Source organism: Sciurus carolinensis, chromosome 12 (assembly GCF_902686445.1).
Source record: "Sciurus carolinensis chromosome 12, mSciCar1.2, whole genome shotgun sequence".
Taxonomy (NCBI): domain Eukaryota; kingdom Metazoa; phylum Chordata; class Mammalia; order Rodentia; family Sciuridae; genus Sciurus; species Sciurus carolinensis.
Window position 1 is genome coordinate 81,211,027 of NC_062224.1, and position 23,037 is coordinate 81,234,063.

The window sequence follows — 23,037 nt, forward strand, 5'->3', positions numbered from 1 at the left end:
ATCCAGTGGTTTGTATATATCCAGAGTTGTGCAACCAGTACCATATCATTTTAGAACATTTTCATCACTTGGAAAAGAAACCTCATACCATTGGCAGCCACTCCCTGTGACAAGTTGACATATTTGACTCCATGGAAATGTTATAGGCCAAACTATATGGGCAATGACCAAACAGACTCCATTTTACCTAGAGACTCCCTGTTATGTAGGAAATACTTCTCCCATGGGAACACCCTGCCTCTGTACCCATCAGCGGTTGCTTAGCATGACTTGTTTGGCAATACAAAATAACAAAATGACAATTCTTGTGTAATGAAAAATTGTTCTCTTTTTGATTCCTAGTTTCCTAAACAATGTACCATGTTAACGGTGATGTCAATAGTGATTGTTCAGATGTTAGTAACCAGTCTTTAGTTTTTTGGTTTTTTTTTAATTTATTTTTTTTTTATTGTAAACAAATGGGATACATGTTGTTTCTCTGTTTGTACATGGCGTAAAGGCATACCATTTGTGTAATCATAAATTTACATAGGTTAATGTTGTTTGATTCATTCTGTTATTTTTCCCTTCCGCCCACCCCTCCCACCCCTCTTTTCCCTCTATACAGTCCTTCCTTCCTCCATTCTTGCCCCCCGCAACCCTAACTCTAACTCTAACACTAACCCCTCCCACCCCCCATCATGTGTCATCATCCACTTATTAGCGATATCATTCGTCCTTTGGTTTTTTGAGATTGGCTTATCTCACTTAGCATGATATTCTCCAATTTCATCCATTTGCCTGCAAATGCCATAATTTTATCATTCTTTTTTTTTGTTTTGTTTTGTTTTGTTTTGTTTGGGGGGGGGTTTGCTGGGGATCAAACCCAGGGCCTTGTGCTTACAAGGCAAGCACTCTACCATCTGAGCTATCTCCCCAGCCCCAATTTTATCATTCTTTATGGCTGAGTAATATTCCATTGTATATATATACCACAGTTTCTTTATCCATTCATCAATTGAAGGACATCTAGGTTGGTTCCACAATCTGGCTATTGTGAATTGAGCAGCTATGAACATTGATGTGGCTGTATCTCTGTAGTATGCTGATTTTAAGTCCTTTGGGTATAGGCCAAGGAGTAGGATAGCTGGGTCAAATGGTGGTTCCATTCCAAGTTTTCTAAGGAAAACTTGTGGGATTTTCTCCCACTCTGTAGGCTCTTTCTTCGCATTGCTGATAGTTTCCTTTGCTGAGAGAAAGCTTTTTAGTTTGAATCTATCCCAGTTATTGATTCTTGCTTTTATTTCTTGTGCTATGGGAGTCCTATTGAGGAAGTCTGGTCCTAAGCCGACATGTTGAAGATCTGGACCTACTTTTTCTTCTATAATCTGCAGGGTCTCTGGTCTGATTCCGAGGTCCTTAATCCATTTTGAGTTTAGTTTCCTGCATGGTGAGAGATATGGGTTTAGTTTCATTCTGTTGCATATGGATTTCCAATTCTCTCAGCACCATTTGTTGAAGAGGCTATCTTTTCTCCATTGCATATTTTTGGCCCCTTTGTCTAGTATGAGAAAATTGTATTTATTTGGGTTTGTGTCTGTGTCCTCTATTCTGTACCATTGATCTACCTTTCTATTTTGGTACCAATACCATGCCGTTTTTGTTACTATTGCTTTGTAGTAGAGTTGAAGATCTGGTATTGTGATACCCCCTGCTTCACTCTTTCTCCTAAGGATTGCTTTAGCTATTCTGGGTTTCTTATTCTTCCAGATGAATTTCATGATTGCTTGCTCTATTTCTGTAAGGTACGTCATTGGGATTTTAATTGGAATTGCATTGAATCTGTATAGCACTTTTGGTAGTATGGCCATTTTGACAATATTAATTCTACCTATCCAAGAACATGGGAGATCTTTCCATCTTCTAAGGTTTTCTTTAATTTCTTTCTTTAGTGTTCTGTAGTTTTCATTGTAGAGGTCTTTCACCTCTTTTGTGAGATTGATTCCCAAGTATTTTATTTTTTTCGATGCTATTGTGAATGGGGTAGTTTTCCTAATTATTCTTTCCAAAGATTCATCACTTATGTATAAAAATGCATTAAATTTATGTGCATTGATCTTATATCCTGCTACTTTACTGAATTCACTTATGAGTTCTAAAAGTTCTCTGGTGGAATTTCCGGGTTCCTCTAAGTATATAATCATATCATCAGCAAATAGGGATAGTTTGAGTTCTTCTTTTCCTATTCGTATCCCTTTAATTTCTTTGGTCTGTCTGATTGCTCTGGCTAGAGTTTCAAGGATGATATTGAATAGAAGTGGTGAAAGAGGGCATCCCTGCCTTGTTCTAGTTTTTAGGGGGAATGCTTACAGTTTTTCACCATTTAGAATGATATTAGCCATGGGCTTAGCATAGATAGCCTTTACAATGTTAAGGAATGTTCCCACTATCCCTATTTTTTCTAGTGTTTTGAGCATGAAGGGGTGCTGTATTCTATCAAATGCTTTTTCTGCATCTGTTGAAATAATCATGTGATTCTTGATATGGTGAATGACATTTATTGATTTCCTGATGTTGAACCAACCTTGCATCCCTGGGATGAAACCCACTTGATCATGGTGCACTATCTTTTTAATATGCTTTTGTATGCAATTTGCTAAAATTTTGTTGAGAATTTAGGTGTCGATGTTCATTAAGGATATTGGTCTGAAATTTTCTTTCCTCGATGTGTCTCTGTCTGGTTTAGGTATCAGGGTAATATTGGCTTCATAGAATGAGTTTGGGAGGGTTCCCTCCTCTTCTATTTTATGGAATACTTTGAGAAGTATTGGAATGAGTTCTTCTTTAAAGGTTTTGTAGAACTCAGCTGAGAACCCATCTGGTCCTGGACTTTTCTTTGTTGGTAGGCTTTTGATGACTTCTTCTATATCATTACTTGAAATTGGTCTATTTAAATTGTGTATGTCCTCCTCGTTCAGTTTAGGCAATTCATATGTCTCTAGAAACCTGTTGATGTCTTCGAAATTTTCTATTTTGTTGGAGTATAGATTTTCAAAATAGCTTCTATTTATGTTTTGTATTTCAGTCGTGTCTGTTGTGATATTTCCTTGTTCATTCCGAATTTTGGTGATTTGGGTTTTCTCTCGTCTTCTCTTTGTTAAAGGTTTATCAATTTTGTTTATTTTTTCAAAGAACCAACTATTTATTTTGTCATTTTTTTGTATTGTTTCTTTTGTTTCAATTTCGTTGATTTCAGCTCTGAGTTTAACTATTTCCTGTCTTCTACTACTTCTGGTGTTGGTCTGTTCTTCTTTTTCTAGGGCTTTGAGCTGTAGTGTTAGGTCGTTTATTTGTTGAGTTTTACTTCTTTTATTAAATGTGCTCCATGAAATAAATTTTCCTCTAAGTACTGCTTTCATAGTGTCCCAGAGATTTTGATATGATGTTTCTTTGTTCTCATTGACCTCTAAGAATTTTTTAATTTCCTTCCTAATATCTTCTGTTATCCATTCATCATATAATAGCATATTGTTTAATCTCCAGGTGTTGGAGTAGTTTCTGTTTTTTACTCTTTCATTTGTTTCTAACTTCAATCCATTATGATCTGATAGAATACAAGGTAGTGTCTCTATCTTCTTGTATTTGCTAACATTAGCTTTGTGGCATAATATATGGTCTATTTTAGAGAAGGATCCATGTGCTGCTGAGAAGAAAGTGTATTTGCTCTTGGTTGGATGGTATATTCTATAAATGTCTGTTAAGTCTAAATTATTGATTGTGTTATTGAGATCTATGGTTTGTTTGTTCAATTTTTGTTTGGAAGATCTGTCCAGCGGTGAGAGAGGCATGTTAAAATCACCTAGTATTATTGTGTTATGGTCTATTTGGTTTCTGAAATTGAGAAGGATTTGTTTGACATACATGGATGAGCCACTGTTTGGGGCATAGATGTTTATGATTGTTATATCTTGCTGATTTATGGTTCCCTTAAGCAGTATGAAATGTCCTTCTTTTTCCCTTCTGACTAACTTTGGCTTGAAGTCCACATTATCTGAAATGAGGATGGATACTCCAGCTTTTTTGCTGAGTCCATGTGCATGGTATGTTTTTCCCCATCCTTTCACCTTTAGTCTATGGGTATCTCTTTCTATGAGGTGAGTCTCTTGCAGGCAACATATTGTTGGATCTTTCTTTTTAATCCAATCTGCCAGTCTATGTCTTTTGATTGATGAATTCAGGCCATTAACATTCAGGGTTATTATTAAGATATGATTTGTATTCCCGGTCATTTGGTTCATTTATTTTATTTTATTTATTTATTTATTTTTTTTTTTTGACATGACTTGGTTCCTCCTTTATTTGACAATTCCTTTAGGATAATTCCTCCCTTTGATGATTTGCTTCCTTGTTTTTCATCTTTTCCTCATGGAATATTTTGCTGAGAATGTTCTGTAATGCTGGCTTTCTTTCTGTAAATTCTTTTAGATTTTGTTTATCATGGAAGGATTTTATTTCATCGTCAAATCTGAAGGTAAGTTTTGCTGGGTATAAGATTCTTGGTTGGCATCCATTTTCTTTCAGGGCTTGAAAAATGTTGTTCCAGGCCCTTCTAGCTTTTAGGGTCTGGATTGAAAAATCTGCTGATATCCGTATTGGTTTCCCCCTGAATGTAATTTGGTTCTTTTCTCTCACAGCCTTTAAAATTCTGTCTTTATTTTGTATGTAGGTATTTTCATTATAATGTGTCTTGGTGTGTGTCTGTTGTAATTTTGTGTATTTGGAGTCCTATAAGTCTCTTGAACTTGATTTTCCATTTCATTCTTCAGATTTGGGAAATTTTCTGATATTATTTCATTGAATAGATTGTTCATTTCTTTGCTTTGTTTCTCTAAGCCTTCCTCAATCCCAATAATTCTTAAATTTGGCCTTTTCATGATATCCCATAGTTCTTGGAGATTCTGTTCATGATTTCTTACCATCTTCTCTGTTTGCTCAACTTTGTTTTCAAGGTTAAATATTTTGTCTTCAATATCTGAGGTTCTGTCTTCCAGGTGTTCTATCCTATTGGTTATGCTTTCTATGGAGTTCTTAATTTGGTTTATTGTTTCCTTCATTTCAAGGATTTCTGTTTGGTTTTTTTTCAATATCTCTAACTCTTTATTGAAATGAACTTTTGCTTCCTGTATTTGCTCTTTTAACTGTCGATTGGTGTGATCATTCAATGCCTGCATTTGCTCTTTCATCTCATCGTTTGTTTCCCTGATCATTTTAATTATGTACATTCTGAACTCCCTTTCTGTCATTTCTTCTGCTATGCTGTCATTGGATTTTATTGATGTAACATCTAGATTTGTTTGGGGCATTTTCTTCCCTTGTTTTCTCATATTGTTCAGGTATCAGTGGACCGCTAAGATATTGCCGATTTCCTCTATTGACTTATTATGTCCCTGAAGATTGCTAGTATATCCCCTCTTAGCCTTCAGTAGCCTGAAGTATTGGAGGAAGTTGATAATGTGGAGCTCCACAAAGAAGCTGCCTCTCTAGGAGTGGTGGCCTTTAGGTGGGGTATATTCCCTGATAGTGGGCAGAGGTGCCTCCACTTTTTGGCCAATGGTCATCCAAAGGGGACTAGGCAAGGCCTGTTTGGGCCTGTGTTTCTGGTTTTACCATCCTTGTGGGAAAACCTCACCCAGCAGGGAAGACTCACCCAGTGGGGAGGTCTCGCTGGTCAGTTCTCCTCCTAGAGGTTCCCCTCAATCTACAACTACCGCCTGGGCTAGGCTGCCTTTCTCTGCAACGTTCCCAGGGGCCCGGACCTACCTCCTGGGCCTGGGAACCTCACCCTTTGCAGACAAGTCTCCTTAGGCTGCCTCTCCTCAGAGAATCTGCCCGCAGTCCTGGAACCTTCGCTCTGCCCCTAATCGTGTCTCTGTGCGACTCTTCCACCAAGAAGCCGCCTTAGGTCCTGGGACCCTGCTCTGCACCTAATCGCCTGGCTATGCGACCCCTCCTCTGAGCAGCCTCCTGGAGCCCCATACAGTCGCTCTGAGTCCCAGCGACCCACGGCACGCCTCTTCCTCCGAACAGCCACCCGGTGTTCTGGTGCGGTCACTAGGAGTCCAAGCAACTCACAGTGCGCTTCCTCCTCCCGCCAACAGCCTGTAGCCCTGGGCAGTCACTCCAAGTCCAAGTGACCCACCCCGTTCCTCCTCCTCCTCTGGGTAGCCCCCCAGGTGTTCAGAAGCGGTCGCTTTGAGTCCAAACAACTCATCGCTCGCCTCCTCCTCTGAGCAGCCACCCGGAGATCTGATGCAGTCACTCTGAGTCCAAGCGACCTGCCGCGCTCCTCCTCCTCCGGGCAGCCCCCCAGTGTTCAGAAGCAGTCTCTGTGAGTCCAAACAGCTCGCCGTGCAGCTCCTTCTCTGGCAACCGCCTGTAGCTCTGGTGCAGTCACTCCGAGTCCAAGCGACCCGCCGCGCTCCTCCTCCTCCTCCTCTGGGCAGCCCCCCGGTGTTCAGGAGTGGTTGCTCTGAGTCCAAACAGCTTGCCGCGCAGCTGCTCCTCTGGGCAGCCACCCGGAGCCCCAGTGGTTGCTCCGAGTCCAAGCACTGTGCTGAGTGGCCTCCTCTACGATGCTCCCAGTTGTCCGAGTTCACTGCTCCAGTGGGGGAAGGGGTGTCTCGTTGGGCAACTCTACTTCACCAAGTTCCCTGCGTTCTGGGACTACTGCCCCATCCGGGATGCCTCCCCAACGGGAGAGACTCAACCGGCGGCTTTGAGTTGGTCCCAAGTCTCTCACTATCTCCTCTTTTGAATCCTGAGTCTTGGAGCAACATGAAACGCAGCCACCCTCTAGTCTGCCATCTTGAAACCCCCAGTCTTTAGTTTGTACCTAAGTAAGGTCATTTTGACTCACTGCCCCCTCTGCTAATTATTTCAGATCTCATGATGTTAGTTTGTAATTTTGAATCATAGCAACAGACACTTAGGATTGATGTACTGATTTATGGTATAAAAACCCCTGCAACCCTATGGTTGGGTTCGTTCTCCTAATAGCCATTTTTGGGGCATTGTGTGAGACAGCCAGCGGCAAGCTTAATAAGACTCTCGAATTTGGACTTCTCAGTGGTGATCGGTCTGTTCTTAAGTTGTGCTCCATAACACTCCCCACTCCTCCTTTTGCTTTGTCCCTGGAAACCACTGAGTTGCTTTCTGTCCTTATGGATCTGCTATTCTGAATGCTTCAGCACCATGGAGCTTCTTGTGATGGGCTTCATTCTCTCAGCTCAATGTTTTTAAGGTGCATTCATGTTAGAGCATATTATCAGGACTTCATTATCTTTTTATGGCTGAGTAATATTCTGTTGCATGCATATATTATATTTGGCTTATCCATCTGTCAGTTGAAAGATATTTGCACTCTTTCTACTTCTTGACTGTTACAAATAATGCTCCTATGAAGATCTATGTGCAAGTTTTAGTGTGAACCTCTCTTCACTTCTCTTTCAAGATGCCTAGAAGTGTAATTGTGGAGTCATATGGTGACTCTATGTTTAACATTTTTTTAACCACTGGAAGTGCAATTTATTCCTTGGACAATGAGATTGGTTTTTGTTTTTGTTTGGGTACCAGGAAATGAACCCAGGGGCACTTAACCACTGAGCCACGTCCCTAGCCCTTTTTAAAATTTTTTTGAATTTTAAGACAGGTCTCACTAATTTGCTGAGGCTGACTTTTAACTTAGCAATCATCCTGTCTTAGCCTCCTGAGCCACTGAGGTTACAGGTGTGCACCACAATGCCAGGCATGAACAATGAAAAACTATCAAGAAGACCTTGGATGGTAAATATATCTCTATTTATTTTTATGTTTAACACTTTGTGGAACTGCCACGCATATTTTCCTAAGTTCCTGTACCATTTTAAAACCCTACCACAATGTGTGAGAGTTCCAACTTTTCCACATCTTCATTAATACTTACTATTTCCTATCTTTTTATATTTTAGACATTTTAATGGGTCTGTAGTGTTGTTTTAATTTGAATTTCACCCCCCTCCTTTTTTAAATCTTCTTGGTGCTGGGGATTGAAGTTAGGGCCCAGCTCAGGCTAAGCATGCTCTCCACCACTGAGCTACATCCCCAGTTGATTTCAATTTCCTTAATGAATAATGATTTTTCCATCTTTTCATGTGCTTAACATATATATATGTATATAGTTGTTGTTGTTTTGTTTTGTTGAGTCAGGGTCTCACTCTGTTGCCCCAGCTACATTATATCTCCTGGGCACAAGTGATCCACTTGCCTTACCCTCTGAGTAGCTGAGACTACAGGTGTCTATCACTGTGCCTGGCTTTTATCTTGAGTTTTCATAGTTAATTATATATCCTGGATAACAAGTTCCTTGTTTGATAAAGTTTGAAACATTTTATCTAATTCTATGAGTTGTCTGTCTACTCTCTTAATGGTGCCTTTGAATTTTGATGAAGTTCTATTTGCATATTTTTTGCTGTGTTGCTTATGCTTTTGATCCCATATCTAAGAATACCTTGCCTAATTCAAGGTCATGAAGATGCACTCTTTTCTTCTATTAGTTTTGTTGTTATGGGCTGGGGATGTAGTTCAGTTGGTAGAGTGCTTGTGAAATCATAAATGAAGATAGATAGATAGGTGATCCAGTGGAATCGAGGAAATGGAGGCCAATTTGGATCCAGTAAGTTGGAGACCACCCCTGGGAAATTACAATGTCAGTGTCTTCAGAGCCCTTTGATCACCAAGTTTACCTGCCTAGACTCTCTCCCCCAAAAAACTGCAGACAGGGAATTGCTAATGAATGCCCCCGGGGTTGCTACCTGTCTGAATCACTCCATTTGGACCTTCCCCCTGCCCACCTGCTTCCCACGTTTAGTCATCCCACTTGCATCTCCTGGGCCTAGTCACGTAGGCAGGAAGGAGAGATGGGGGAGGGAGATCTGGAGAACAAAGGCAACTTTAGTCTAAAAGATGCAGGGTGCTCTCCCTTCTTGGGATACCAGAAGACCAGCCATGGCCCCCTTCTCCCTCCCGGGAGAAGTCTGTGTTACTACCTTTACAACCCAGATTGTTCGCCCACGAACTTCTTCACCAGCCATTGGTTTGTTGTTATTAGCCCTCGAAATGCCATTACATAAGAATAGCTCCACTGCCATTTTTTCTCTCTCTCCTCCTCACTTTTACTCTCTCTCTCCTCCTCACTCTTGCTCCCTCTCTCATGCTCTCTCTCTCTCTCTCTCTCTCTCTCTCTCTCTCTTTCTCTCATTTTCTCTCTCTCACCCTGCAGGGAGACACTCTGCCTGTCTGCTTAATAAAGTCTCTTGCGTGAGTTCCCGCATCGGGGTGGTTTCTGGGTGCTTCCATTGGTGCCATGACTCAGGTGGGCTCTTCTACCGCTGCTTAGGCGGGTGGACTCCCATCCTTCGCCCCAGAGCCCCTGACGCTGGTCTCACCTTCCATTCGCCCAGACACGATCCTCCGCATCCACCACGGCTTCAGATGGGTGAGTCTTCCCCTAGGTCGGCTTCAACACTCCTCTGCTGACCTGAGTCGCGACTGTTGATCATCCGGCACCCTTGAGGTGGTTGAGGAGTGGGGGTTCCCCCAGCCACGACTTTTACAGTCACAGCTGCCCCCTTGGTTGACCTTATCTGACAGGCGGGTCCCTGATCTTTATGGCGGAGATTCACTTTGCGCTCGCTCTCGAAAATCCTGAGGTCAGGTCCTCAACCCTCTCGGCTTCTGCCTGGCACATACTGATGTTTGAGTGACGACTCCATCACTGTGCTGCCTTATCATCTCCAGCAGACTAGTCTGTGACCTCAGGATGCCCTGGACACTGGTTCGACTGTATCAGTCTCCACCATGGATCTCCAATCTGGCAGATTCACCCCTGGGGTGTCCACTAGACAATCTTAAAACCCTTTACCTGACCCCTGTCTAAAGTCACCCAAACTTATCCTTTAGATAATTGATCCAAAGTGGCCACCTAATGGCACACAAGTTACGTGAGCGAGCGGGCAGTTGGAAGGGATTCCTGATCCTCAAGACTTTTCTTTCTTGCGCTTCTTTGCTCTTCCTGCAAGCCTGAACCCCTCCTTTTGGTTTCTTCTCTCTTAATCCCTCCTCCTCCTCTGACTTCAACTCAGCTAACAAACCACCCCGATACCAGTCCTCAGCAGCAAAGGTCCCTCAGCCCCTGCTTCTCCTTTGCCTTGTTCTGTTTCTGCTTCCGTTTCCCTGCCCAGCCCACCCAGTCCTCCTGCCACGAGGTCCCACACACTTATTTTAGCCTCCCTACAGGAGGTGGCTGGTGTGGAGGGAGCAACCCTAACCAGCCCAACAGCCAGTGGCCTGTCGCAGTAAGGAGTGTGATATAGCAGCCCCATTCCTCAAAAGTAATGGGAGATAATGTTTCATAATTTTCTCCATCCAAACCTGACCTGATTCCCAACCAGGAAAAAGGGTGAAAAAGCCCTAGGCAATTTCCCCTGCCTGGCCTTGCTGAAGCCTCCCTGGAATGTAGACTGCAGCAGGTTCAGCGAAGGACCAACCTGAGACTGAAGGAAAAAAGTGTCCATTTTAAACTTCTCCTGGGCTGCAACACAGAACTCTCTCTCTCCCTCCCTCTCATCCCCTCTCCCTTTCTCTTTTTCGCTCGCTAATGTTATAATCAATGGCCATTATCATTTTTTCTTCTAGGACTCTTGTTTTGTTTTTCTAAAATGCTATATTTTTCGAGCTCACAATTTTGATCCTACATACCTAGGTTAATGATTTTTTGATCAGTTCTATTTTTATTCAACTCTAGAATTATTTTTGAACATCTGTTACATTGCAATGGAGATAAAAGCTACAAGGCCTTTGCTTTTATGTTATGTGTATATCTTGTTGTCTGATATCGTGTTGTCTGTCTATATATGTACATGCAAATATAACACTCATAAAAATTAAATTTTTTAAAATGGATCAAGATACCTTTAATTCACGTGATTTAAAAGGTTCAATTTACAATGGGTAAACAGATGAAAGTAAAATGTCTTTGAAATTACTTACCCCACAAGTCTCTAGGTGGTCAAATTAATATCTATAAAATGTCTAATATCAATTGGTTTTAGGACTTTTCTTCCACAGGAAAGAGACGACAGATACTATTTAATAACTTGTCTGATATCTTGGTTTTTACAGTAAAATCAGTATATTTTATATGTATGGGATTACTCAAGTGTGTGTTAGAGACATCTGATTAATTTATAAAGTTAAAATGCTAACTCCTTAAATTCCATGAGGTAACACACTTAAACATTATTAGTCTTTTTATAAATTGGTAACTAAAAAGGGTTTAAAATTGCTTTGTGTCATCACTAAAAACAAGGTTGCTAAGGCTTAAATCCTAACAGGTACAATTCTAAATACAAAGGGATCCAAAAGTTTCAACTGTGTTTCAATTAGAGTACTGAAAAATAAAAGGTTCTACTTACAAAAATATATTTAGTAGAAGGGAGAAGAAAATGTTTCTGGGTAGGAAAGCCTTTCTGCAATGAAACCTGGGATGGGATCCATGCCTGCTGGCTCTCCCCTCACAGAGATCCGAGTCACCTTGACCATGCCCCCTCCTCACCAATCCACCATGGTGTGTCTCTGCCTCTTGCCATTGCCAACCTCCTTGCCCACCACAGAATTAGACTCTGGACAGTCTTCCCTCTACTGGCAGTGAGTCCTCAGAGCTCTTCTATGGTGGCCCTGAAACACACACTCTCTCTCTCTCTCTGTCTCTCTCTCTGTCTCTCTGTCTCTCTCTGTCTCTCTCTCTCTCTCGGAAAACCCCAGTGCTGAGTCTGGATCTCCCACCACTTTGGTCGCAGACCTGTCAGGGACAGTAACAACCCTCGCTGATGGTCTGCTCCTATGTGGGAAATCAGAGAGGTTGTGGGGACACCCCTTCCTCTCCTGCTTCTCCTCTCCAGGTTCTGGAGAACTCTTAGCCATGGGCTCTGCCCAATCTAAAATTTTCTGCGACCCCCATTCCCTTGGCCGTTTCCTCAGAAACATTTGGTCTCTCCATTTGACTCCAGATCTGAAACCTCACAGGCTCATTTTCTATTGCAACACAGTCTGACCTCAATATAACTTAGATAATGACTCCTTTTGGCCAGAGAATGGGACTTATACAACTTCTGTCACCACAGCAGCAAGTCAGTAGAGATTCCCTATGTCCAAACCTTCTATTCTCTTCACTGTCACCCCTCTTTGTGTCAATAAGAATAGTTTTGGGGATTTTCTTATCATTTAATGTTCTATAACAGAACCTGTGAGAGCCCGATTTGTTTAAAGGTTAATATCCTGAAACATGAAAGTATTTTGCCACTTTGCCACACAAACTACCTAAATTAATTTGAGATAATAAGCCATCACCTATAGGACAGAAATATAGACCCTAATTAAATAAATAAAGGGGTTAAATAACTGTAAAGTATAAACATTAAAGTTAAAACTCAGTATTCTTATTTTATGACTGGTGAGAATGGCTTGCTCGATGTTTAAAATCAAATTTAGATTAAAATATAGGAACCAAGAAAATCATTATTTGGCTCTTGCCCTCTATGTCAGCTGGAACCCAGGGAATAGGAGAGCTTCTCTAAAGAGTTTTGCAACTCTGGGCCACATGACCTCAAGATCAGAGAGATTAATGCAACCACTAGAGGATGGAAAGCAATCCTGCTGCAAAGAGGACGGTCATTGAAAAAGGGAGATATCCCGGATGCTTCCAAAGGAAACCACATTGTCAAGGAGACCCTACCTAGCAAATGGCACTAAAGGAGCTAAGAAGCTGCTCTCAAGGTCTCCATGAGTAACCACTGTGGGAACTCAGTTGACCCTTAACAACAGATAAGAACAAGGTCAATTTGACCAGCTTGATCTTGAACACCTAGCAAAACAGTTAAAACCAAAACATAGCCATTCTTGGGCATTTAAAAGAAGAAACAATAGTTAAACATAATTTAAGATATACACTTATGTCAACCCCAAGAATAAGTAAGACTGGAGGCTACTAAAGAGATTCTTAGGCAGGAGTACCTGATAACCATCAAGAGAAACTACCAGAGTCAGAAATTTTTGGTCATTTTAACATCTACAGATCTTCCTATACTGGACCATGCCTGCTAAATTGCCCTCAGAAGTTCCTACAAGATCAGATACACAGGCTGGGGATATAGCTCAGTTGGTAGAGTGCCTGCCTCGCATGCATGAGGCCCTGGGTTCAATCCCCAGCACCACAAAAAAAAAAAAAAAAAAAAAAAAAAAAAATCAGATACACAAGTTCCAGAGCTGGTGGACACACACAAGTTCACCAACCAATCAGCCAATCGACTGCTTCTCCTTCAACATTACCAGCTCCTGACACCCAAAGCCAAGACCTGCAATTCACTGTTGACATCTCTGGCTCCAAAAACTCTGTTCCCACTAACGTCCTCCCTAACCCTCTTTTTTTACAGGAATGAGACTCTTCACCCCTAACCAGCAGGTAGAAGCTACAGAAGAAAGACCATCATCCCCCCAGTATCTATAAAAACACAAAGAAAGGAATGTCAGCATCAGATCTGCTATTTTGCTGTTGCCATTTTTCTCCCTCCTCCACACCACTTACCCAGATTGTTAGTCCTCAAACTTCCTCACTAGTCATTGGTCCATTGTTATTAGCCCGAAAAATTCTACTACATAAGAATAGCTCCCCTGCCATTTTCTCTCTCTCTCCTCCTCACTTTCATGCTCTCTTCCTGCTTTAACGCTCTCTCTTGCACACATGCTCTCTCTCTCTCTCTCTCTCTCTCTCTCTCTCTCTCTCTCTCTCTCTCTCTCTCATTTTCTCTCTCTCACCCTGCAGGGAGACACTCTGCCTGTCTGCTTAATAAAATCTCTTGTGTGAGTTCCCACATCTGGAGTGGTTTCTGGGTGCTTTCATTACTCTCCACACACCCCACATCTGTTTGAGGTGCATCTTTCTGTCTCTTCCTTTCTGGAGGGTAAAAATGGGTACCCATCAGCTACTTAAGTGCAATTAGTGCAGCTGCCATCCTTCAAGACTTGGGTGAGCAGTTTCCCAACCCAGGGGTGTTCCCAGTTACCTGCTCTTTGCTACCCAGGCATGCTAAACTCTGTCAAAACCATTTCCTAATTTTCTGTCCAGGTCCGGAGAGCAACTGGCATAAGTACACAATGTCCCTAGTCCCAATCTACCATGGATGCATGGAGACAGATGAAGGATTGGAACAACTGCAGGGGTTTTCAGGCTTGGGCTACTCTCGGGCTGGTCCCAAAGGTTCCTTCTCTGAACCCCACTCCTGATCGCCCTAAGGGGCATCTAGGGTGATGGGTGGAGGAATGGCACTGAGGGAAAACACCAATTACATTTGCCTCCCTATGGGCCATGCAACACTCCCCAACATTCATTCCTCCTGGATGTTCCCCTTTCCTCTCTGTTCAGACATTGAAGGGACAATGGGTTAACAAGGATGCAGCCATTTCTCCCCTGCCATTTTGCTACTACCATTATTCTGCTTCCCACCACATGCACACACCATTTTACAACCTAGATTGTTAGCCTGCGAACTTTCTCATCAGTCATTGGTCAGATTGTTATTAGCCTGCAAAATTCCACTATGAAAGAATAGCTTCCCCACCATTCCCCCCCCCCGTCTCTCTCTCTCTCTCTCTCTCTCTCTCTCTCTCTCTCTCCCTCACCCTGTGGGCAGACACTCTGCCTGTCAGCTTAATGAAATCTCTTGTGTGAGTTTCCACTTCTGGAGTGGTTTTCTGGGTGCTTTCAGACATTAACAATTCAGATTGTAGGATTAAGAGAAAAACATGAGATAATAAGTAAGAAAATGCCCAGGTTACCTCTGTTTGCATAGTTAGTCTTCACTAATCTGTTTAAAATTTTTCTGTGCTTAAATGTGCTCACTGTGTTCTCTCTAAGCTGCAAGAGGAAGGCATTTTAAATCAACCCCTCCCAAAAGTCCCTCAGAGAACAGGGTGTTATCTGCCTAACAACCAGTAGGTGTCCCCTCACCCTCCAGAGATTCCTTTAGTCTACAGAAAAATAAGCCAGAAGATGTACAATCTTTCTTTTGTCTTTTTTTTTTTTTTTTTTTTTCAATTAGGGGTTTATAGTGGCAAAGAGGAAAGCAATTCAGACTGTCCTTCAGTCTGAATCCTCCAAGGGTCTCTAGCATAGGGCAAACCGGGACCCTAGCACTTTGCCAAAGGAGGCCAGAAATAACATTGGCAAAACGAGGAGGTGAGAGATGGATTTTCTGGACCATATTGAAGTTCAAACTTTGGAGTGTTCCTAATAAAATGAACAGTTGTCTCCAGCGTGGGAACCTGAGTTTTATATATTTATTTTTTTTCTTCTCAATCAAGATGGGAGCTTCACTCTCAACAGTATTGCCAGATTAACCACTAGCCTGCATACTGGAAAATTACAAATGATCAAGAAAAGTGCCTCATGTTCATATGTTGCCAGGTTTGGCCTCAAAATAATGACATGAAAGAAAGTCTTAAGGAATTACCTACTAAGGGAAAGAAATGAAGGGGACCCCCCAACTTAAAATAGATAAAAATAAATTTAGTGAGATTTTCAGGAATCCAAATAAACATATTGAAATGTTTCACAACTTATGTCAGGTATTTGACTTCACCTGGAAAGATTATGCTATTAATTAGCCATCTAGAGCACAGATAGTTCCCAGAAATTATTCTAACTGGGGTCCAAATGATGAGCAGGATGCATGGAATACTATTATATAAGGCCCTCAGGGAAGTCCTGCTATTTTCATGGAGAGATCCAGGAAGGCAATGAGAAAACACACCACCTGGATCTTGAATCCATAGAAGGCCATCTACTTTTAAAGGATAAATTTATCATTTCTTCAAATGTTTGGGGTTAACAAAAATTACAAAATCTCCTCTGGCTTGTATTTTCCATTTTTTTAATAATAAAGATTAAGAGGAAAAAAAAGAAATGGAGCATAAGGACAAAAAAATGGGTTTATTAAAGATCATTAGAACCTCAAATGGCAAAAACATTTAATGCCCTGCAAAAGCTCATGCAATACACCCATTTTAGAAGTTCACAAGCCAAATTGAAAATGGCACCTAGTCCAGGACCTTAGAATAATTAATGAAGTAGTCCTTCCACTATACCCTATAGTTCCTAATGTAAGCACAAAAGGATGGGAAGCATCCGTTGGTTCAACGGATTCAGAGAACCATTTATTCCTTCATGAATTTGGGCACCTTTCAGGCCCATTTTCTGGATGGGAAAAATAGCCATCAGTTACAGAGGGGATTTTGGTTTCATAGGGTACTTGTACGTACATCTTTGACCATCAGGGGTTAGTTGGATATAATTGTTTAGAGTCGCCACACGCCATATTACATCTTCTAAACCAATTTGTGGGATGAAAAACATTGAAGCTAGGTGATCATACCAACGAAAAACAGATTGTCCCCATCTATATTTGAGATTGGGGAGATTTGCTGGCTGTTCTATATTGGAGTCCATCTCCCTTGCATCCAGGGGTACCCAATAGTACATCTTCCTATCCAGCCTGGGGGAAGACAGGGCCATAAATTAGTTCCACGTATCCATTGTGTCCCATTGGGTGCTGGCCAGCTAATTTCAGGTCTAGAGAGCTAATTAGTTCCAAACCAATCATTGGCTTGTAAAATTACAATTTGTTGGCATAGTGACTCTGGGGTCCATCCTAATTCTCGAGTACTATTAGGCCATTTATCATAGGTATGGTTATGTTGTTCCCAGATTGGGGCCTTTTGGTTTAGATGCCCAATGGTGAGTATAGCCATAAATTTCTGTCCCAAACCTGATAATAACCATCTTTGTATCTGTGACATATTGGTAGCGGTGGAGAGTTAGAAGTGGATGGGCCTGTATGTGACTTAACAGTGGTAGAAATTTGAACGTTGGTCTGCCCTAAAGTGAGAATCTTTTTATGACCTGGTAGTGATAGAGTTTCACTGATAGGCCATAAACTAACATTGGCACAAGTAGCAGTGTGTAAGGAGAGTCTTTCTTTCTTTTGTTCTAATATTAAGGACTGTAAATTTGTCCAGTCATCTCCCTGTAAAGGAGCTACCCACCAAGGTAGTCCAGAGGTGCTGGAAAGGGGTAATAGTCCACATATCCAACAATTATCTTTCTGTAACCTAGTGGCATATTGCTGGACCCAATTTAGAAAAGAATCCGTTTCAGTGGATTTGTCTACAATGAAGAAAGAGAGGAAGAAAATTTACATATCACCATTGTCTCTGCAGAAGAGATATTTTAGGTCTATTGGAGGCAGGAGTATCGTTCCTCAGTTCCTTGGGAGGAAGTTTCTTTGGGAGTCAACTCAGGATGACAGGCTTTAACTTGAGAGTGGTGGATCCAGTTCTCTTGTCCTAGCACTTTTACTGCAGAGGGGGTAGATAAGATTACAGGAAAAGGTCCTTTCCAAATAGGGTCTAAATTTGGAGAATTTGAAGATCTGGTCTTGATCTTGACTAGATCTCCAGGCTCATATAGAGGTGGAGAAGTGATTGGCTCAGATATGGGATATTTACAGATTTCAGTTCAAAATTTGGCCAACTTTGTGATCTGAGCCACTAAATCTGCAGTTTCTTGATCTTTAAGGATATCATTCCTTAGGAATGGCCTCCTGTATAAGAGTTCAAATGGGCTGAGCCCTAATGTTTTGGGGGTATTCCTGATTTTGAGTAGAGTTAGAGGAAGCATTTTAGGCCATGGGTAGTGAGTTTCTTGATGAGTTTTCTTAGATGTCTCTTTAGGATGTCATTAGTCTTTTCTACCTTTCCTGAGGATTGGGGCCTCCATGCACAGTGGAGATGGCATTTTATGCCTAGGGCTTTGGATATTCCCTGAGTGACAGCAGCCTTGAAAGCAGTTCCATTGTCAATTTGGAGGCTGCGGGGCAGCCCAAATCAAGGAATTATTTCCTATAATAAGGCTTTGACTACTTCTCCTGCCTGTTCAGTTCTTGAGGGATAGGCCTCAGTTCACCCGGTAAAGGTATCTACCATAACCAATAAATATTGAAATCCATTGCTCTTTGGCATGTGAGTAAAACCAAATTGCCAGTCTTCTCCAGGGAACTGTCCTGTCCTCTGTAGCCTCAGGGGCTTTTTGGCAGAGTTAAGTGGGTTATTTCTTTGGCACGTCTCACAGGCTTTGACTATTTGTTGAATCGTTTTTGAAATATGTTTCCCTTCAAATATCTCTTGAGTTAATTTGAGAGTGTTTTCTTCTCCCGGATGGAAAGATTGATGTTGGGTGTGTAAAATCTTCCATTGGGAATTAGTGGGTAAGTAAAGTTTGTTATCTTCCATCTGAATCCATCCAGAAGGTAAGAGATGACCTCCTCTAGGTAAAACCTGCTGTGTTTCTTCCTGGGTGTATTGAGGTCTTATCTTTGAGGGAGGGCCTGTCCATATTAGAGGGGCTAAGGTGGTCATTTGTTGTAAAGTCCCCTTAGCAGCTTCTTTGGCTTGCTGATCTCCTCGTCTATTGCCTTCTGTTATTTCATCTATTCCTTTCTGATGTCCTGGGCAGTGGATTACTGCTACCTCTTTGGGTAAATGGACAGCTTCTAATAGTTTTAAGATCTGGTCATAGTGTTTTTAATAGCTGCTCCCCCAGTCATTTGAAATCCTCTTTCTTTCCAAATTGCTGCATGTGCATAATTAGAGTCAGTATAAATATTAATTCTCTGTTGTCTCCCTAGTTCCAGGGCTCTTGTTAGGGCTATCAATTCTGCAAGTTGCGCACTTGTGCCTGGGGGCAAGGATTGAGCCTCTAAGGTGTCATGTAGAGTCACCACAGCATATTCAGCTTTGCATTCTCCTTGTTCCATAAAGTAAGTTCCATCAATGAACATGGCGAGGTCTGGATTAGACAGGGGAAGGTTTTGAAGGTCTTCTCGGGCTGAGTAATTCATAGCTAGGACCTGTTGGCAGTCATGTTAAGGACTTTCCTCTAATGGTTTCTGGGAGGAAAGTAGCTGGATTTAAAGTAGAACAAGTCCTTATCTGAGTTATGGGTCCTTCCAAAAGTAAAGCCTGGTATTTTAAAAGGCGATTGTCTGAAAGCCATAGTCCTCCTTTCGTGTTTAAAATTCCTAAGAGGTTATGAGAAGTGTAGACAATAAGGTCTCTTCCCAGGGTGATTTTGGTTGCCTCAGGGACTAGTAGGGCTACAGCTGCAATTACTCGAAAATAGTGGGGCCATCCCCAAGACACCATGTCAAGTTCCTTGCTGAGATAGGCTGCTGGCTATTGAACAGGTCCATTCTTTTGTGTTACCACTCCTAGGGCTATTCCTCCTCTTTCAGTGACAAACAGGTTAAATTTCTCTTCAGTAGGTAAACTAAGGGCAGGGGCTTGGGGTAGGGCTCCTTTTAATGTCTTGAAGGCTTTAATATGTTCTGGTTCCCATATTAGGGTGGTTGCTCCTTGATGTAAAGTTTCTTTCAGAAGGCTGTAAAGAGGCTTAGCTAATTCCCCATACCCAGGAATCCAAAGTCTGCCATATCCAGTTATTCCTAGGAAGTCTCTGAGTTGCCTTATGGTCTGAGGCAGAGGATATTGTCCTATGGGAGTTATTCTTTCCTGTCCTAGTTTGTGGATTCCTTGAGACAGTTGTAATCCTAAATATTGAACCTGTTGTTGACATAATTGAACTTTCTTTTTTGAGACTTTATAACCCCAGTTGGATAAGAAGTTTAAGGGTTCAGTAGTCGCCTTTTGACATTCCTCCTGGGTGGAGGCACATAACAGGATGTCATCCACATATTAGAGAATAATTGCAGATGTCTTATCTCTGAATTTTTTTAAGTCCTTAACCAGAGTTTGTCTGAATAGGTGGGGGCTATCTCTAAATCCTTGGGGCAGTACTGTCCAGGTAAATTGAGATCCACTATCTGGTTCCTCAAAGGCAAACAGATACTGAGACTGAGAGTCCAGAGGTATGCAAAAGAAGGCATCTTTTAAATCTAACACAGTAAACCAAGCAGCAGTTGCCGGAATCTCAGATAACAGAGTATTTGGATTGGGAACTACTGGGTAGGGGGGAACAACTGCTTCATTAATTATTCTGAGGTCTTGGACTAAATGCCATTTCCCATTCGATTTTTGAACTCCCCAAATCGGTGTATTGCATGGGCTGTTACAAGGTACTAAAAGTTTCTGCTGTTTGAGATTCTGAATGATCTTTAATAAGTCCTTGTTTGCTTCTGGGCATAGCAGGTATTGTCTCTGATGTGGAAAGACAGAGGGATCCTTCAAGACTATTTTAATTGGGATTGTACTTTTTGTCCATCCAATCTTGACTTCAGTGACCCATACTTCAGGGTTTATATCACATTCTAATAGAGGTAAACGTGATGACCCTGTGGTCCCAAATTCATTGTAATGGAAGTCTGAAGTTTTGAAAGTAAGCCCCTTCCCAATAAAAGGGGTAGGGCATTCTGGGACTATCAGGAATGCATGAGAAAACATCATCCCATCCCACTCACAACTCAGTGGGGGAATAAACTTTCTGGTAATAGGCCATCCAGACACATCGCATCATTATAGTATTAGAGGAGAGAGGTCCAGGATAAGAGGTGAGCACTGAAAAACTGGCACCAGTATCTAAAAGGAAGTTGACCTCTTGGCTCCCTATGGAGAAGCATACCCGGGGCTCATGCATAGTGATAGGAGTTATGGGAGCCATTAGAATCGACCCCGGGCCTCATCAGACCTGTGTGGAAGAGTCTGGCCTCAAGGATTTATGCCCCTGAGGACAGTCACTTTTCCAATGATTGCCTTGACATTTAGGGCAGGGCTCCGAAGGTGGCCGTTTGGCTTGGGGACATTCCCATTTGAAATGTCCCTTCTCTTCACAATGGAAATAAATCCTTTTTGTGGCCTGAGGTACATTCCATTTTCCTCCTTTTTCACCTGGGAAGCTAACTCCTCTTAGGGATAAGACCAGCGCTTCAGCCTTTTTCTTGTCTCTACGCTCTCTTTCCTTCTTTTCCTCTTCATCTCAATTATAAAAAACGGAAGTTACAAGTCAGAGGATATCATCTAAGGATTGATCAGGGCCATATGCCAATTTCTGTAATTTCCTCTGAATGTCTGGGGCCGACTGAATGATAAATTTGTACTTTAAAAGTAAGTGGCCCTCTGTGGATTCAGGATCCATTGTGGTGTGTTTTCTCATTGCCTCCCTGAGTTTCTCCATGAAAATATCTGGGCTTTCCTGGGGACCTTGTATAATTTCAGAAACCTTGGAATAGTTAATAGGCTTCTGTTTGATTCTCCTAAGGGCCTCAAGGACTAACATTTGGAAGTGGCTGATCTTCCAAGCATCCTGTTCATCATTTGGATCCCAGTCAGGATCATTTCTGGGAATTGCCTGTGCTCCCGATGGATTGTTGGGTTTAGATCTAGTTTGGGCTCCTGGGGCATGAGTAATGTGTAGGTAATCCCCAAACTGTTCAGCTGCTTTTAGGGTGGCTTCCTTCTCATTGGAGGTTAAAGTCTGGTTAAGTAACAGGATAATATCTTTCCAGATGAGGTCAAACACCTGGCATAGGTTTTGAAATACCTCAATATATTTACTGGATCTTCTGAAAATTTCCCTAGGTCTGTTTTTTATCTGTCTTAGGTCTTGGAGGGAGAAAGGGTTGTATACTTTAATTGGTCCAAATTCTCCTCCTGGCATCTCCTGGAGAGGTAGTATTTTTGATCTGTCCATCGGGGCAGATGGAAAAAGGCCAGGGTATGGAAGACAGGAGGCCTACTGATGAACATTAGCAGAAAATGGGGCTTTGGGGGGGTCCCCATGATTCCTTTCCCTCAGTAGGTAGTTCTTTAAGGTTTTCTTCCCTTATGGCAGTGGTTATGGCCGAGTCTACTTTACATTGTTTGCATAATTTGGGGTTTTCCCTTAGGGTAAAGAAGGTTTGAACATAATGTACCTCACACCATTTTCCTTCCCTTTTGCAAAATCTATCAAGTTGTAGAATGGTATTAAAATTTATACTTCCTTCTGGCGGCCAGGATTCTCCATCAGACAGTTTGTACTGAGGCCAGGACTGGTGGCAGAAGAAAATGAGGCACTTTTTCTTGAGTATCTGTTGGTCAAATTTGTCCAGTTTTTCAGTATGCAGGCTAGTGGTGAACCTCACAATACTGTTGAGAGTGAAGCTCCCTTCTGAGTGAACGAAAAGAAAAGCAGACCTCAGGCGCCCGCGCCGGAGACCATTTTTAGGGACATCTCCCTAAGTTTGAGCTTCAATCTGGTTCAGAAAACCTGTCTCTCACTACCTGACTTTACCAAAGTTATTTCTGGCCTTCTTCGGCAAAGTGCTAGGGTCCCAGTTTGCCCTGTGCTAGAGACCCTTGGAGGATTCAGACTTAAGGGCATTACTGCTTTCCTCCCTGCCACTATAAATTCCTAATTAAGAAAGACCCACAACAAAAGAAAAATTGCACATCTTCTTGCCTATTTTCTAGACCAAAGTAATCTCCAGAGGGTGAGGGGACACCTATTGGTTGTTAGGCATACAATACCCTGTTCTCTGATGGATTCAAGGGAGGGGCTGATTTAAAATACATCCTCCTTGCAGCTCAGAACACAGTGAGCACATTTAAGCACAGAAAAACTTTAAACAAACAAGCAAGGGCTAAATATGCAAACAAAGGTAACCTGGGCATTTCTTACTAATTGTCCCATGTCTTTCTCTTGATCCTACCATCTGAATGCTTAATGTCTGATCAGTGAGCAAAGGGGAAACATCCAGGAGGGAGTGGATGTGGGAGAGTGCTGTACGTTCCATACAGAGGTGAAGGTACTTGGCATTTTCCCTCAGTGCCATTCGTTAGACGCTCACCCTGGATACCCCTCAGGGCTGTTGGGAGGGGGAGTCCGGAGAAGGAACCTTTGGGGTCCACCCGAGAGCA

The 23,037-nt window shown here is 42.1% G+C and overlaps 1 non-coding gene across 1 annotated transcript; it reads left to right on the plus strand.

The window, feature by feature from the left end:
* Window positions 1-13,215: 13,215 nt before the first annotated feature.
* Trnaa-cgc (transfer RNA alanine (anticodon CGC)) lies at window positions 13,216-13,289 on the plus strand. The gene has a single exon. It is a non-coding gene; the product is annotated as a tRNA-Ala (tRNA).
* The last annotated feature ends 9,748 nt before the right edge of the window (window positions 13,290-23,037 follow it).